Here is a 16623-nt window from a genome sequence, read left to right as displayed (position 1 = left end):
TGTCCTCAATATGCTTACATTCTAGAGGGGGAAGACAGAACAAACAAGTATAAAAATCAATAGATAATTGTAAGTAATGATAAACCAAAACCAAACCCAACCAGTTGCCATCAAGTCGATTCCGTCTCATGATGACCCCATGTGAGCACACTAGAACTGAACTCCATAGGGTTTTCTTTGGTGTGACCTTTCAGAAGCAGAGTGCCAGGACTTTCTTCCAAGGCATCTCTAGGTGGGCTCAAACCACCAAGCTTTTGGTTGGTAATTGAGTGCTTAACCGTTTGTACTTAAGTAACAATAAGTGCTATGAATATAATAAAAGAGGGTAATGGGATCAAATAGGGGATGATGGTGGTTACATGGCGGGGGGGAGGGCAACTTTAGATACAGTGTTCAGGGAAGGAGGTCTTGCTGAGGAGGTAACATTTGCTCAAGCCTGAAAAAAAAAAAAAAACTAACCCACTGCTGTTGAATAAATTCCAACTCATAGTGATCCTACAGTGTGATGAAATCCGGCACCCTAGGAAGGTATGGGAGAAACAGAAGCAGCAGCCAGTGCAAAGGCCCTGAGGCAGGTGTGAGGCTGGCTCATCCAAGAACTGGAATGAGGGTCAGAGGTGCTCAAGCCCTAAGGGCAAGGAGGGTGGTATAAGATAGGTTAGGCAAAGAGGCAAGAGCCTCACCAGGTAAGACTTTGAAGGTTATGGTAAGTGGTTTGGATTTTATTCTAAGTCTCTCATCTTGTCCCTTATCAAAGTGGCCCTAATCCATACTGGATGATGTCCCTGAAGCAAAAACAAAATAAAACAAAGCCCATTGCCGTTGGATCGATTCTGACTCACGGTGACCCCATGTGTGACAGAGTAGGGCTGCTCCATAGGGTTCTCCTGGCTATGATCCTTATGGAAGCAGACTGACAAGCCTTTCTTCTGTGGCACCACTGGGTGGGTTTGCACCACCAACCTTTAGGTTAGTAGGTGAGCGCAAACCATTTGTGCCACTCAGGGACTGCTCTTGAAGCAGGATGGGCCAATTTACAAGTTAACAAATACAAAAGCTCCCAATTTAAAGTTCTTCTAGTCAAACCCATGCTGGAGTCCTCTCAGCAACAGTCTCACCGACAGGTTAACCCAGCAAAAGCTGGCACCCTCTCCCTCCTGCCATCTTTGGACTGTTAGGGCTTGAATTGACTTGAAGCAGGTGCTACCCTTGCCTCCGGGCTGCAGGCAGTGTTTGAATGAATGACACTGTCCTCGAAGGCGCCAACCTGGATGCAGGGAGATGTGGAACGTTTCAAGGTTCCCATCAGGAGCACAAGCTGTTGCTACACCATCCCCTCTCCCACCTATTTCCTATTCCTGCAAAGGACACCTTAGTCCCCAGGCCACTGGACAAATGGCCACTTGATCCCCTGGGCAGCGCAAGGGAGAGGAAGGATTCCACCTGGCCCCTCCAGCTGGTAGCCAAAATGGAGGCACCCTCTCCCTGCTGATGCTCCATCTGGGAAAGGTCACCCAGACGCTGGACTCACAACCAACTGGGGAGACACACACCCTCTGGGTGGGCAGGGGGTGCAGCATGTGGGCAGGACCTGCACGTGAGCCCTGACCCAGGCAGAGGAGAGGTCGCCTTCCCACAGCCAGCCTCACACATTCCTTCAGCATCTCTGGGAAATAATCACACTCCCTGCACCAAAGAAACATAGTCAACAGATTCTGGTTTCCTAGATACGCCAGTGGCTTCTAAAAATAGCCAGGCAATGACAAAGCAAATTGGCATATGGACTGCAAATAATTCCAGCACCAGCTTGCTTGGCAGCACTCGAGCCTCCCAATGCCGGGTGCTTCCTCCTCTTCCCTCCCCTGTTTTTGAAACAATCTCTTGTTGCTGAACACCCCAGGCCAAGTGTGAGCTGGAGGGGCAGCTGGAGCCCCATATGGGTCCTTCACAGAGCTGGTGCATTTTTCTGGGCTGGTCCATCCTGGAGATCTCTGCATTTTACTCCGGGTCTACCCTCTATGCCTTCCACACTCACATTGGATGGTCCACTCCCAGCCAAGCCACCCCAGGAGCTGTGTGTGCCCCAGCCCTCTCCACACAAGCAACTGACCCCTTCTCTTCCTGTGACCCCGGTAGGGCTGCCCAGGCATTCCCATCCCAGGGCAGAATCTTAATCCTTCTTCTGGTCCCAGGAAGGAAATTTTGCTAAGTATCCTTCTTATCTCGGCCCATTCATTCCCCAACCCCTTCACAGTGTTGAGTGCTTCCTATGGGACAGGCCCTGTGTTGGGTATACCTAGCAGTGGGGATTCCAGGAGAAAAATGACAGGATCCAACGCCTGAAAGAGCAAGAAAAACGAACTAAGCTCCTGCTATGTGCCAGTCACTCTGCTAAGTGCTCTTCACAGGTTATCTCATTTGTTTCTCGTTCAGCTTCTCTAAGGACTACACTATGTAGGGATTCTCATCCAAGGCTTCAAAACGTTCAGTCCGGTTTGACCCCTGTCAAGAATTTACATTTCTATCCTGGATATAATGAATCAGAATCTACAGTTTAACAAGATTTCCAGGTGATTCTTACGTATACATTCACAGTTTGACAAGATCCTCTGGTGATTCTTATGTACGTACCTATACTTTGGTATCCTCTCCCTGCTGATGCTCCATCTGGGAAAGGTCACCCAGTCCCTGGACTCACAACCAACTGGGCAGACATGCACCCTCTGGGCAGGCAGGGGGTGCAGCATGTGGGCCAAACCTGCACCCATACTCCATTAAAGAATAAACTTCTTGAAGTGCTGTACTTTAGTGGAGGGGACTGGAGGCCTTGGTGCCATTGGAATGTAAAAGCAAATTCTAGCTTAGCTTTTTCAACTGTAGGCTTCTGCAAGTTACTCAGTGCCTCTGAGCTTCTTTCCTCAATTGGTTTACAGAGTTAAGATTCCCCAGGTGATTCTTATGTATACACGTACAACTGACAAATATAGCTGTATACATAAGAATCTTGTTAAAATATGGATTTAGATTCAGTATATTTGGGGTGGAAATGCAAATTATCAGCAGGGGGTCAAACCGGAACAAACTGGTTTGAAGCCCTGTTTTACCTCTTATCATCATATGGTCTCTTATTCTTACCTCTGTAAACCAACAGAGGAAAGAAGCTCAGAGGCATTGAGTAACTTGAAGAAGTCTACAGCTGAAAAAGCTGAGCTGGAATTTGCTTTTAATTCTGATGGCACCAAGTCCTCCGGTCCCCTCCACTAAAATAAAGCACAGCACCCTCAAGAAGCTTATTATTCAATGGAGTGTGGGTCAGGGCCAGCCAAGTAACAGACTCCATCTCAGATGGTTCAAGAAACCTTGATGAAAGGATCATTTACAGGGGTGGGGGCAAGATTAAGGGAATAGGCAAGGGGTGTTGAGGTACCCAGGGACTAGCAAGGGCAGGAAGCTGTTACTCCCGCTAGGCCTGAAGGGGCAAGGACAGAGAACAGGGAGAGCTGAGCCAGGGATGACTGACTGCCCAGCAGGAGCATCAATCATGGAGTGATGTCCAGAGTAGTAAGGAAGTGGGAAAAAAATACCCCAGCCTCTTTCCCTTCCCACTCTCATATCTCCTGCTAGTGCCTCCCACTGGATAAACTCAATTGGACGCCAGCCAGCAACGGAGCACTGGGAAGGCAGTTTCGGGCATAGAGTGGGCAGAGAAGGGTGAAGAATGGATCTGGGGGAGCAAACAGAACAGTCAGTACATGGAAGAAGTAAGATATGAAAACAGCTCAGTCCGAGATCACCTTTGATGCTTAGAGCTCATTAAGCCGGAGTCAAGATAAGACAGGGAAATTAAGGGCAGTGCCTATTAAAAGGAGGAGAATGAAGAGAAAGATGAGCAGGGAAGCTGGGAAACAATCTTTCATCTGGGTTTCTTTGGACAAAGCCCTTAACTTGCAAATAATTTTAAAAGTCATTTGAATGCAAAAACTACTACTCAGTCTGTAGTCTATACCCGGATCACAAATTCTTTATCTCTATACCCTTCTGGTCTAGCACCAAAAAACCAAAACCTGTTGCTGTTGAGTCGATTCCAGATGATTAGTAATCATTATACAACTGAGTAGAACTGCCCCCATAGAATTTCCAAGGAGCACCTGGTGAATTCGAACCATTGACCTTTTGGTTAGCAGCCCTAGCACTTAACCACTGCATCACTGGGGTTTCCCGGGTCTAGCACAGTACCTGCTATTTAGTGATATTGTTTGTAGAATGAATGAAAGAGCTTCCTCCATGTCTTCCCTTCTCACTTGGTTCTGGGAACACAGCCTCTACCCATAGGAAGCACAGCACTCCCAACACACATACACATCAAGTCAACTACAAAGAAATGAATCAGAGGACCTTAATCATTAGTAGTTATCATCAATCAGTAGCTAACACATACCATGCCAGAACTTTACATGCATTATCTCCTACAATCCTCACAACAACATGATGGGACAGGCAGTTATTTCTATTTTACAGGTGAAGAAACTCAGACAGAGAACATGCCAGTCCTGCCTTCTTGGCCCTCAAATCCTTGCCTTGCCTTTCCCTTGCCTAGCTCTGTATTACAAGGGGCTGACCCCACATGCTACATTTCTCATTTCTTGTATCAGCTGGATTCCAACTGGATTTAGCCAACGGGAGGCACTGGAGAAGACTGGAGGGTGGGAGAAGGGGAGAAGCCAGGGTATTTCTCTCTTGATTCTTTGCTTTGGATGGTGTCTTCCTCCACACAGGCCACCATAATTCCATCCTCTGCTGATTGGTGCCAACCCAAGAGGTTGGATAATACAGCCTCCTCCCTTGGAGTGGCTCCTTCCTGCTGTTGCTGATCTCTGGTCATCTCCTCGCCCCTAATTTGGCTTCTCAGTCTTCCTTGCCTGGCCACTAAATCCCTGCATTAAATTCCCTGTTCCTTATACTCAGTGTGGTTTCTGTCTCCTGGTTTGGACTTTGATACAACAAGGTAAAGAACATTGTCCAAGGTCACACAGATAGTATATGGCACAATGGGAATTCCAGCCCAAGCCGTTAGATAAAGCGCTCCTAACCACTCTCAACAGCTGCATCTTAATTCAGAAATCACTTTGATCCTAATTTCTCATTTCACTGAGGCTCAGAGACGGTGGTTGACTTGCCCAAGGTTACACAGCTAGTTGCTGGCAGAGTAAAAGGCTCAGAGTACAAGTCTCCCAGCTGTTCCAGTGATGTTCTCCCTCTTACAGCATGCTTGACCTTGTTTTCTCCCAGGCCTTGCATAGGAATGGTCATTGCTTTCTTCACAGTTGAATTTCCTCTTTGCATTAGGGCTGAAAGAGGCATCCTGGCCTTGCCTCTCCCAGAGCTGTAAGGAAGATGGACTATGTGAACCAGGGCTCTGAGCTCCGGGGTAGAGAGTGTGGATGCCTCAATATAAGGCATTATGGTAGTAACGATAGAAGGGAAGGGCTGATGGGTACGCAATGATTAAAAAAATGACAAGACATTTAAAGTCACTATAACAGCCACGGTGTTCTCTCCTCAAAGCAGCTGAAAAACTCACTGTGTAGGTGTTTCTGTCTCCGCCCATCTGTTGCCTTGAAGCCAAGAGTGTTTCCAGGCAGCCTTAATTTGTCTAAGAGGAACACAAAAGAGGTGATGCCATTACAAACCTATGGCCACAGGCGGCATCTTTAATTCATGAGAAGGGTGGTGTTGGCAGGAGGAGACGAAGGGAGACATTAAGAGGAACTGCCTTGAGTCTCTGCCTGAAACTCAACGTAAAATTGAGATTCCAACCAGTTCCAGCCCAGCTCAGTGGTTTTCCATTTGTGTTTCGGGATAGGTTATCCAGTTGTGGTGGGGGAAAGAAGAATTCTTCTGCCATACCAGCCCACCGTGTACCAAGAGCCCGCTGAAGATCCACCAGCAGGGACCCCTGTACTTCTATCCATTCACTTAACAGAATTTTACTAAGTGTTTGTTGTTAGTTGCCAATGAGTTGATTGTGAATCATGGTGATCCCATGTGTGCATTCTGAGGCACCTCTCAGTAGGTTCAAACAACCAACCTTTCGGCTAGTGATTGAGCGCTCAACCATTTGAACCATCCAGTGAATTATTTATTAAGTGTAGTCCAGCATTAAGAGTGAGCTCTTTAGAGTCCGAAACTCTAGATTCAATCTTGGCTGTGTGACACTGGCAAACTGGCTGTGTGACTTTGGGAAAGATACTTATCCTTTCTGTGCCTCAGTTTCCTTTCTTTTAAATGGGGAGAGAAACAGCATTTATTTCATAGGTTGTTAGAAGGATTAAGTTAATACACGTAGGACTCAGAATAGTACCTGGCATACAGGAATCATGCTGGAACCTTGGACAAGTTTTGGCTCTGAAGTCAGATCTGGATTTTAATTCTGTTTCTAGCAGTTAGTAGCTATGTGACTTCAGGCAAGATACTTGATCTCTCTGAGACAGTTTTTCTCATCTACAGGATGAAATCTCATCTATCACATCTATAAAAAACAAAAACAAGTTGCCACGGAGTTGATCCCAACTCATGGCGACCCCATGTGTGTCAGAATAGAAGTGTGCTGCATAGGGTCTTCAGTGGCTGATTTTTCAGAAATAGATCGCCAAGCCTTTCTTCCAAGGCATCTCTGGGTAGATTCAAACCATCAACCTTTCGGTTAGCAGCCAAGTGTGTGAACTGTTTGCACCACCCAGGGACTCCACAACATCTGTGCCAAAAAAACAAACCCATTGGCATCGAGTCAACTGACTCATAGCGACTCTACAGGACAGAGTGCAACTGCCTCATAAGGTTTCCAAGGAGCGGCTGGTGGATTTGAACTGCCGACCTTTTGGTTAGCAGCCGAGCTCTTAACCACTGTGCCACCAGGGTTCCCTATCACATTTATAGTCCCTATTTTATATAGTAGCTGTGAGGATTAAATGAGACAGTAGATATAAAAAAAAAGCAACCAAAAAATGTTTCTTGAGTGTCTCTTCTGTTAGTGAAACAGATAATAGCCCTGTACTCAAGGGCGTGCATCTGGGGATGGACCAGGCACACACACTTAGGTCTTGGCCAGCTTTGAATGGACACTGGACCACTAATCAAGAGATTCTCTTCTGGCTCTGTCCCTGTGAGCTGTCTGACTACAGGTAAATAGCCTTACTTTGCAACCTCAGTTTCCTCACCAGCAAAATGAAGGGATTGGAATATATGGCCTCTGAGACCCCTTGTGGAGTAACTGGGTGGTGCAAAACAGTTAACGCACTCGGCTGCTAACTGAAAGGATGGAGGTTCAAGTCCACCCAGAGGTGCCTTGGAAGAAAGTCTTGGCCATCTACTTCTGAAAAAAATCAACCATTGAAAACCCTAGGGAGTACAGTGCTACTCTGACACATATGGGGTCTACATGAGTTGGAGTTGAGCCCCTTACAGCTCAGCCATTCTCCCAGACTCTCCTGGCCTCTGGCCCAGATGCTGTCTTGAGGGACACTGTGGTAGTGTGGAGGGGGCAGGGCTCACCAGAGCAGAGCTGGATTTGAATCCTGAGTTTATACAGGCCTCACAGAGAGCCAGATACATAGGGTGGCGCTCAAAGGTTGTTTCCTGCCTGCTTCCCTCAACCGGCACAGTCATTACCATCAGACTACGCAACACTGGGGCTGAGTCTGTAAAGCTGAGATGAGATCGTCCCACATTCTTCCTTCTTCTTGTGCTCCACTTTCCCGCAAACAATTTTCTCTGGTTCTTTGACAAGTGTCAGGGAAATACCCCACTGACACTTCAGCTTCCACTCAAGGGCTCAAGGCAGTATATAGTCTGCCCTGACCTGGAGTTTGGAGAAGGATCTAACCTGGGCAGCAGGGGTGATGGGGAGGGAGCTTGAGAGAGGGGTGATGCAGCTGTGGAGTGTGTGTGCGTGTGTGTGTGCGTGTGTGCGTGTGTGTGCGCGCGTGCATGCGCAAAACCTTTTCACTTTCATTTCCAGGATTCTAATCTCCGGTGTTATAACACCTGGGTCAACATCTTGGGAATTTATTTCTGTACCATCAACTAAGGAGGCAGCACATGTTTCTTTGTCAATGAAAAGCTGGTGGGGGCCCTACTACCTCCACAGACACTCTAAGCTCCTCAGTGGAAGTGTAGGAGGCTTGTTGCAAGGTGGCTGATGGTCAAATGGCCCAGAGCCACCACACTGGTAGTCGAATGGCCCCTCCTAGCCTTACCGCTCTTTCCTAGGGCAGTGGGGTAGGCAGAGGGGCTGCTGCAAGCGCCACCGCGAGTGGGGGCTGGGCAGAGAGCGTGGGGGTGGGGTGTCTGTGGGGCTGATGCCCAGGACTCTGAATTTCAAATCACAGAGGAATTCATGCAATATCCCTCACACATGCCCCTGCATAAGGACCAAATCAAAAAACCAAACCCACTGTGGAGTCGATTCCAACTCATAGCGACCCTATGTGTTACAGAGTAGAGCTGCTCCATAGGGTTTTCTTGGCTAGAATCTTAACGGAAGCAGGTTGCCTTTAGGTTAGCAGCTGAGTGAGCATAAACCATCTGCACCACGGAGGGACCTAAGGACCACCAGCCGGCCTCTAACCAGGCTTCTCTTTGCACACGAGCAGGTACAGGCAGATGGCCCGTGTCTGCACTGACCACGGAGGGCTATATGCATCCAGGCACATTCGCGCAGCACTGTGTGCCAGACACCGAGCATGGGGCTGCAGAAACAAAGGTGAAGCATCCAAGTGCCCTACCTTTGAAGAGCCGCTAGCCTAGAAGAGAAGATTATAGACGCATAAACAAATAATTACAATACTGTGCGCTAAGTGCTATAATACAGCAATAAACTCGATACTCAGGGAACTTGGAAGAATCCAAGGAATATTAGGCTCTGCAGAACACTCAGGAGAGGCAGAGATTCAGGCTGCATCAGGCCTGCACAGATCCTTCAAAAGCATTTCCAGTTGACACTTTTCAGGCACTGGAGTTTTTCTTTTGTGGCTATTAGCATGTGCACAGAAGGCCAAGCCACAGGCTGGAAGCCCAGGCTCTGGGGCTGCCCAGGGGCACAGTAGGGCACAGCCACCCCAGTAGAGCAGCCAAAGTCTGCTTGTGCTTAGCAAAAGCCTTCCCAATGAGGACTTTACCAGCCTGGAGGGGCAGGGCAAGGTTACCCTGGGGTGGACTTAGCTGAGGAAGAACAGGGAGGTTGGGGTGCTGCAGCACTGGGCTATTTCAGGACATGACGTATTTGAGAAATAACAGCCTGACCTGCCTTCCCTCCAGACAATGGATCCCTTGCACCTGAGTCTTTAATTTTCCCTGGAGAGGAAAACATATTGCTTCTGGCTCTGACCCCAAGTGGGACAACTGCGTCCTCCTGCCTGATCGCTGTCTCCTAACTGGGAGGGGAGCCAGGGCCTTGCCTGCATCTCCATGCAATAAGAGAGTTCTTTGGGGACAGGGACCTGTGGTGCTAGGCCAAGTGTCTTGAAGCTGAGGCCTTCGCTGCTCCTATCTCCACATCTTGGGCCACCCTACATGCCCAGGGAACAGCAGGAAAGGTTCAGGGGATGCTTCAGGCCTTGACCTCTCTGGGCAGCTGGCTTGTGGGGAGCTGCACAGGGTGAGGAAGGGGCTGGCCTGCCTCACTTCCCCCCTCCCAGGGCTTCCCAGACCCCTTGCCACTGGCATGGTCTGGGAGAGTCCCTTTCCTCTGTGTCTGCACCAATAACCCTGGATGTTGGGCATCCTGTCTGCCAGATACAATGAGACATGCTGAATAAAAGCTGTCACAAACAGGGTCTCTACCCTGGCAGTGTTTACAAGTTTCTTTGGGGGATGAGGTCATCTTTCCCTTCACAGCAGCATGTTTTGAGTGAGCCATCTGAGTCATGTGGCCTATGAGAGGGAGAGGCAAGAGGGCCCAGAGGGGAAGTTGAAAAAAACAGTTGAGGATACAGCTCCCAGCTCGAGAGTCCTGTCTGAGTAATGGGCCCCCATCAGAGAAAAATCCCAGCCAAGCCACAGGTCCCCTGCCTGGGTTTGCTCCTGGCACTTGTCTAATCTGCCAGCTGGTTAATCAGCAGAGGGGTCGGGCACCAGCAGTGGTGACTGCATTTCCTGTCAACTAATAGTTGACACATACAGCACTTACTCTGTGCCAGGCACCGTGCTAAGGGCTTTACATGGGTTAACTCATTTAATCCACACTACAACAATGTAAGTCATTGATGTTTGTTGCCGTTGAGTTGGCCTGACTCATGACAACCCCACACACAATAGAACGAAATGCTCCCCGGCCCTGCACTATTCCCTTGATAGGTTGTGAATTGAACCCTTTTGATCCGTAGGGTTTTCACTGGCTGATTTTCAGAAGCATATTGCCAGGCCTTTCTTCCTAGTCTCTCTCAGTCTTGAAGCTCCACTGAAATCTGTTCAGCATCATAGCAATGCATAAGCCTCCATTAACAGGTGGGTGGTGGCTATGTCCGAGGTGCACTGGCTGGGAATTGAACCCTGGTCTCCACATGGAAGGCAAGGACTCTACCACTGAACCACCACTGCTCCCAACTCAATGAGAAATTACTGTTACTCTCCCTATTGTACACATGAGGCACTGAGAGGTTATGGGACTTTCTCAAAGCACTCAGCTAGTAAGCGGCTAAGCCAGGATTCTGACCTCTAGGAATATGAATTTAGAGCCTGAACTTTTTAAAAATTTTATTGTGTTTTAGGTGAAAGTTTACAGGGCAAATTAGTTTTTCATTAAAAAATTTATACACAGATTGTTTTGTGACATTGGTTGCAATCCCTGCAATGTGTCAGCACTCGCTCCTTTCCCTTTCCACCCTGGGTTCTCCAAGTCCATTTGTCCAGTTCTCCTGTCCCGTCCTGCCTTCTCGTCTTTGGTTTTGGGCAGTGTTACCCATTTGGTTTCCTACACTTGATTGAACTACGAAGCATGTTCCTCACCTGTGGTATTTTTTGTTTTATTGGCTTGTCTAATCTTTGGCTATGGAAACCCTGGTGGCTTAGTGGTTAAGTGCTACGACTGCTAACCAAAGGGTTGGCAGTTTGAGTCTGCCAGGCGCTCCTCGGAAACTGTATGGGGCAGTTCTTCTCTGTCCTATAGGGTCGCTGTGAGTCGGAATCGACTCAACGGCACTAGGTTTGGTTTGGCTTTTGGTTAATCTTTGGCTAAAACGTGGATTTCGGGAGTGTCTACAGTTCTAAGTTAGCAGGGTGTCCGGGGCCATAGTCTTGGGGGTTCCTCCAGTCCCTGTGAGAGCAGTAAGTCTGGTCTTTTTTGTGTGTGAATTTGAGTTTTGTTCTATATTTTTCTCCCTTTCTGTTCAGGACCCTCTATTGCGATCCCTGTTGGAGGGGCAGGTGGTGGCAGCTGGACACCATCTAGTTCTTCTGGGCTCAGGCTGGCAGAGTCTGGTTCATATGGTCCATTAGTCCTTTGGACTAATATTTTCCTCGTGTCTTTCATTTTCTTCATCCTGCTTTGCTTCGATAGGACCAACATATGTATGTCAGATGGCCACTCACAAGCTTTTAAGACCCCATAAACTGCTCACCAAAGTAGAATGTAGAACATTTTATTTATAAACTGTTATGCCAGTTGACCTAGATGTTCCCCAAGACCATGGTCTCAAGCCTTCAGCCCCAGTAACTTGGTCCCTCAAGGTGTTTGGATGTGTCTAGGAAGCTTCGATGACTTTGCCTTGGTTAAGTTGTGCCGCCTTTCCCTATACTGTGTATTGGCTTTCCCTTCACAAAAGTTAACTTGTCTACCATCTAGTTAGTGATTTTCCCTCCCCACCCCTTCTCTCCCTTGTTTTTTTTTCTGTACTAAACCTTTTCTTGAGTTTTTATAATAATGGTCTCATACAATATTTATCCTTTTGTAATTGACTTATTTCACTCAGCACAGTGCCCTCCAGATTCATCCATGCTGTGAGATGTTTCGTGGGTTCATCACTGTTCTTTATAGTTGCGTAGTATTCTACTGTGTGTATGTACCATAATTTGTTTATTCATTCGTTGATGGGCACTTAGGTTGTTTCCATCTTTTTGCTACTGTGAATAATGCTGCAATGAACATGGGTGTGCATATGTCTATTCCTGTGACAATTCTTATTTCTCTAGGATATATTCCTAGGAGTGGGATGGCTGGATTGTACGGTATTTCTATTTCTAGCTTCTTAAGTAGTCTCCATACCATCTTCCATAGTGGTTATACCATTTTACATTCCCACCAGCAATGCATAAGAGTTCCAGTCTCCCCTCAACCTCTCCGACATTTGTTATTTTCTGCTTTTTTGATTAATGCCAGTAATGTTGGGGTGAGACGATATCTCATTGTAGTTTTGATTTGCATTTCTCTAATGGCTGATGATCACAAGCATTTCTTCATGTGTCTATTAGCTGCCTGAATGTCTTCTTTGGTGAAGTACCTGTTCATATCCTTTGGCCATTTTTAAACTGAGTTATTTGTCTTTTGTTGTTAAGGTGCTGAAGCATTCCATAGATTTTAGAGATTAAACTCTTGTCAGATATGTCAGCAAAAATTTTTTTCCCAGTCTGTTCGTTCTCTTTTTACTCTTTTGGTGAAGTCTTTTGATGAGCCTAAGTGTTTAATTTTTAGATCTTCCAGTAATCTAGTTTATCTTCTGGTGTTTATGCATTGCTTGTTATGGTTTATATTGTATTTATGCCATGCATTAGGGCCCCTAGCATTGTCCTTGTTTTTTCTTCCATGATCTTTATTGTTTTAGTTTTATATTTAGGTCTTTGATCCATTTTGAGTTAGTTTTTGTGTATGGTGTGAGGCATGGGTCCTGTTTCACTTTTTTTTACAAATAGACAACCACTTGTTAAGACTACCTTTTCTCCATTTAAGGGACTTTGATCCCTTATCAAAGATCAGCTGACCACAGCTGGAATGATTTACATCTGGGTTCTCAATTCTGTTCCACTGGTCTATGTGTCTGTCATTGTACCAGTGCCAGAGCTTGAACTCTTAACCACTGCGCTACATTGACTTGAATTCCTCATTTAACTTTGGAATCATCTCCACGCTCTTTTTAATAGCAGTTTTAGTGGTCAACAGGGTAAGCTCTAGAGTCATAGGAAGACCTAGGTTTTAACTGGGTGACCTTGGGAAGGTCACTTAATCTCTCTAGGCCTCAGTTTCTTCAACTGTAAAATAGGATAAGAATACTTGTCTTAAATGAGATAAAAACTTAACGTGCGGAGAAGAAAACATTCTTTTGTGGTTACGAGAAGGGGAGGGAGGGAGGGTGGAAGAGGGGCATTCACTAATTAGATAGTAGATAAGAACTGCTTTAGGTGAAGGGAAAGACAGCATACAACGCAGGGGAGGTCAGCACAATTGGACTAAACCAAAAGCAAAGAAGTTTCCTGAACAAACTCAATGCTTCGAAGGCCAGCGTAGCAGGGGCAGGGGTCTGGGGCCATGGTTTCAGAGGACATCTAAGTCAGTTGGCATAATAAAATCTATTAAGAAAACATTCTGCATCCCACTTTGAAGAGTGGCGTCTGGGGTCTTAAATGCTAGCAAGCAGCCATCTAAGATACATCAATTGGTCTTAGATCAAAGGAGAATGAAGAACACCAAGGATACAAGGCGATTACGAGCCCAAGAGACAGAAAGGGCCACATGAACTAGAGACTACATCATCCTGAGACCAGAAGAACTAGATGGTGCCGAGCTACAACCGATGACTGCTCTGACAGGGAACACAACAGAGAACCCCTGAGGGAGCAGGAGAGCAGTGGGATGCAGACCCCAAATTCTCATAAGACCAGACTTAATGGTCTGACTGAGACTAGAAGGACCCCGGTGGTCATGGCCCCCAGACCTTCTGTTGCCCCAGGACAGGAACGATTCCCAAAGCCAACTCTTCAGATGGATTAGACTGGACAATGGGTTGGAGAGGGATGCTGGTGAGGAGTGAGCTTCTTGGATCAGGTGGACACTTGAGACTATGTTGGCATCTCTTGCCTAGAGGGGAGATGAGAGGGTGGAGGGGGTTAGAAGCTGGTGAAATGGACAAGAAAAGAGAGAGTGGAGGGAGAGACCAGGTTGTCTCATTAGGGGGAGAGTAATTGGGAGTGTGTAGCAAGGTGTATATGGGTTTTTTTGGTGAAAGACTGACTTGATTTGTAAACTTTCACTTAAAGCACAATAAAAAATATATAAAAAAAAGTAATGTGCCTAGCACAGTGCCTTTCACTGATACATACTCCAAAAATGTAAGCAATTACAATTTCACAAATGTGTTTTCTTAGTCTTATATAGGTTATCTAGCCCATATGTAATTGATGACAAGCTGTGTGACCTTGGGTGGAACATTTCATACCTCCATTTCCACATCTGTGAAACAATGGGGTGGTATAATGCATTCCCTGAGGCAGCCCAGGCTGGGCAGTGAGGAGAAGTTGCTTCTAGCTGGCCTGGGATTTAAAACTTCATCACAAAAACGCCACGAAGGAAGCATGTTGTTGTTAGTTGCTGTCAAGTCGGCTCCAACTCAGGGAGACCTTGTGAACAAAAGAGTGAAAAGTAGACCAGTCCTGTGCCATCCTCATGATTGTTGGTATGTGTGAATTCATTGTTGTGACTATTGTGTCAATTCATCTCATTAAGGGTTTCCTTTGTTTTGGCTGTCCCTCTACCAAACATGATTTCCTTTTCTAGCAATTGGTCTTTCCTGATGACGTGTCCAAAGTGAGTCAATGCCTCTCCACTCTTAATTCAAAGAAACATTCTGGTTGTATTTCTAAGACTGATTTGTTTTTTCTTTTGGCAATCTACAGGATGTTCAATATTCTTCACCAATATCACAGCTGGAACACATCAGTTCTTTTGACTTTTTTATCATCCAACTTTCACCTGCATATGAGGCATTTAAAAACCATGCCTTGGGTCTTCCCATTCTTGACACTGTTATCCATAAAGGAAGCATACCCACTGACATATGCAGATGCCTAAAGGTTGTGACCTTTCAGTTCTTTGGCCAGTTTGGTTCCCCCACTCCCGCCCAGGCTCTCTTTATTCCTTCTCTTCACTTAATTTTTCTCCATAGTACTTACCACCAACTGACATAACACATTTTATTTTTCTGTTTATTAACCATCTCCCCCACTAGGTTGTAAGCTCCAAGAGGGCAGGGAGCTTGCCTATCTTATTCACTGCAGTATCCCTAGCTCCTAGAATAGAAGCTGGCACACCAGGTCTCACTAAATATAAATGCATTGAACGAACGAATGAATCAATCAATGAGAGACACCAAAGCTCCCCAGGAGCCCCAGAGTGAAGAGACTGCAGAGATTGGCAGCTCTTCCATTCTCGTTCCTCTGAAGCTCCCTGTCCTGCCTCTCTACCAGGGGCTCCAAGTGCCAGAACTGCCTCCTGCCACTCCCTCCCATCTGTACATTTCTCTGCTGCTACACTGCAGAGAAGCAATGTGATTCGCTGTATGTTTACAGGAAAGGCCATAATAATGGCTAACCTTTATTTAGCATTAAAAAAAATTTTTTTTTTTTTATCTACCCTGCAGATGCAGGTGCTCCTTGGAAACTCTATGGGGCAGTTCTACTCTGTCCTATAGGGTCGCTTTGAGTTGAAATCAACTCGATGGCAGTGGGTTTTGTTTTGTTTTGTTTTATCTACTCTGCACTGGGCTAAGCACTTTACATGCATTAACTATATTAACTCATTCAATCCACATCACAATCTAATTGTTCCCAATTTACAGGTGAGGAAACTGAGGCACAGAACAGCTAATCATAGAGGAACTGAAGCCCCTGCAGTCTTGTTCCAGAGCCTATGCTCCTAAATGCTTTGTTTTATGGATCCCAGGTTGACTCCAGTTCCCCTCCAAGCTTCCCCTCCTCTTACCCCTAAAGTCTCCTATCTTTCCATTGCTTCTCAGTTATAAACACTCACCACAAAGCATTTTATTCATTCATTCATTCAAAAGATATGTGTTGAGAACCTTACAAACACCTTACCCCAAGGCCTTTTATTCATTCATTCATCAAATATATGTTGAGGGCTTCACAAATACCTAATCCGAAAGCATTTTATTCATTCATTTGTTCATTCATTCATTCAACAGCATGTGTTAAAGGTCTTCTATGTGCCAGTCAGAATTGTGCACTAACTGACTTAAATAAAGGAATCCCTTCTCACCTCGGCACCCTGAACAGCCCAGGGGCTCTTGTCACAAGCCTGGTGTTATCAGGCCCTAGCACCAGAACCTAGGGCAGGATGGCTAATGGGGTCTAGCCCTGATAAGACTTGGGAGAAGGACCAGCTCTCCAAGTGTAGGATAAAGGATTGGCTTCCAGGGATGTCACATGGAACCCAGGCATCCTTCCCCCTACCCCACTCTTTTCCGCAGCCTCGTATACTCCCTCCTCCTAGCTGATGACAAAAATGCTTTCTTTGCCTAATTATTACATATACTAATTATTTTCATTTACATGCCTAGCTTACCATTTAAGCCTAATTATCGTGCGGCTCTAAAACAATTATACATACCATTAAGGATGTGT

General features: G+C 46.2%; 1 protein-coding gene across 2 annotated transcripts in view; it reads right to left on the bottom strand.

Annotated features, from left to right (window-relative positions):
• The window catches only part of KCND3 (potassium voltage-gated channel subfamily D member 3), a 274340-nt gene that overhangs the window by 185135 nt on the left and 72582 nt on the right, over positions 1-16623 (bottom strand). The window lies entirely within an intron of this gene.

This window comes from Elephas maximus, chromosome 3, assembly GCF_024166365.1.
Source record: "Elephas maximus indicus isolate mEleMax1 chromosome 3, mEleMax1 primary haplotype, whole genome shotgun sequence".
In the NCBI taxonomy this organism is placed as follows: domain Eukaryota; kingdom Metazoa; phylum Chordata; class Mammalia; order Proboscidea; family Elephantidae; genus Elephas; species Elephas maximus.
Note: the sequence above shows the minus strand (reverse complement) of the source record. Positions and strands in the feature narration are given on the sequence as shown.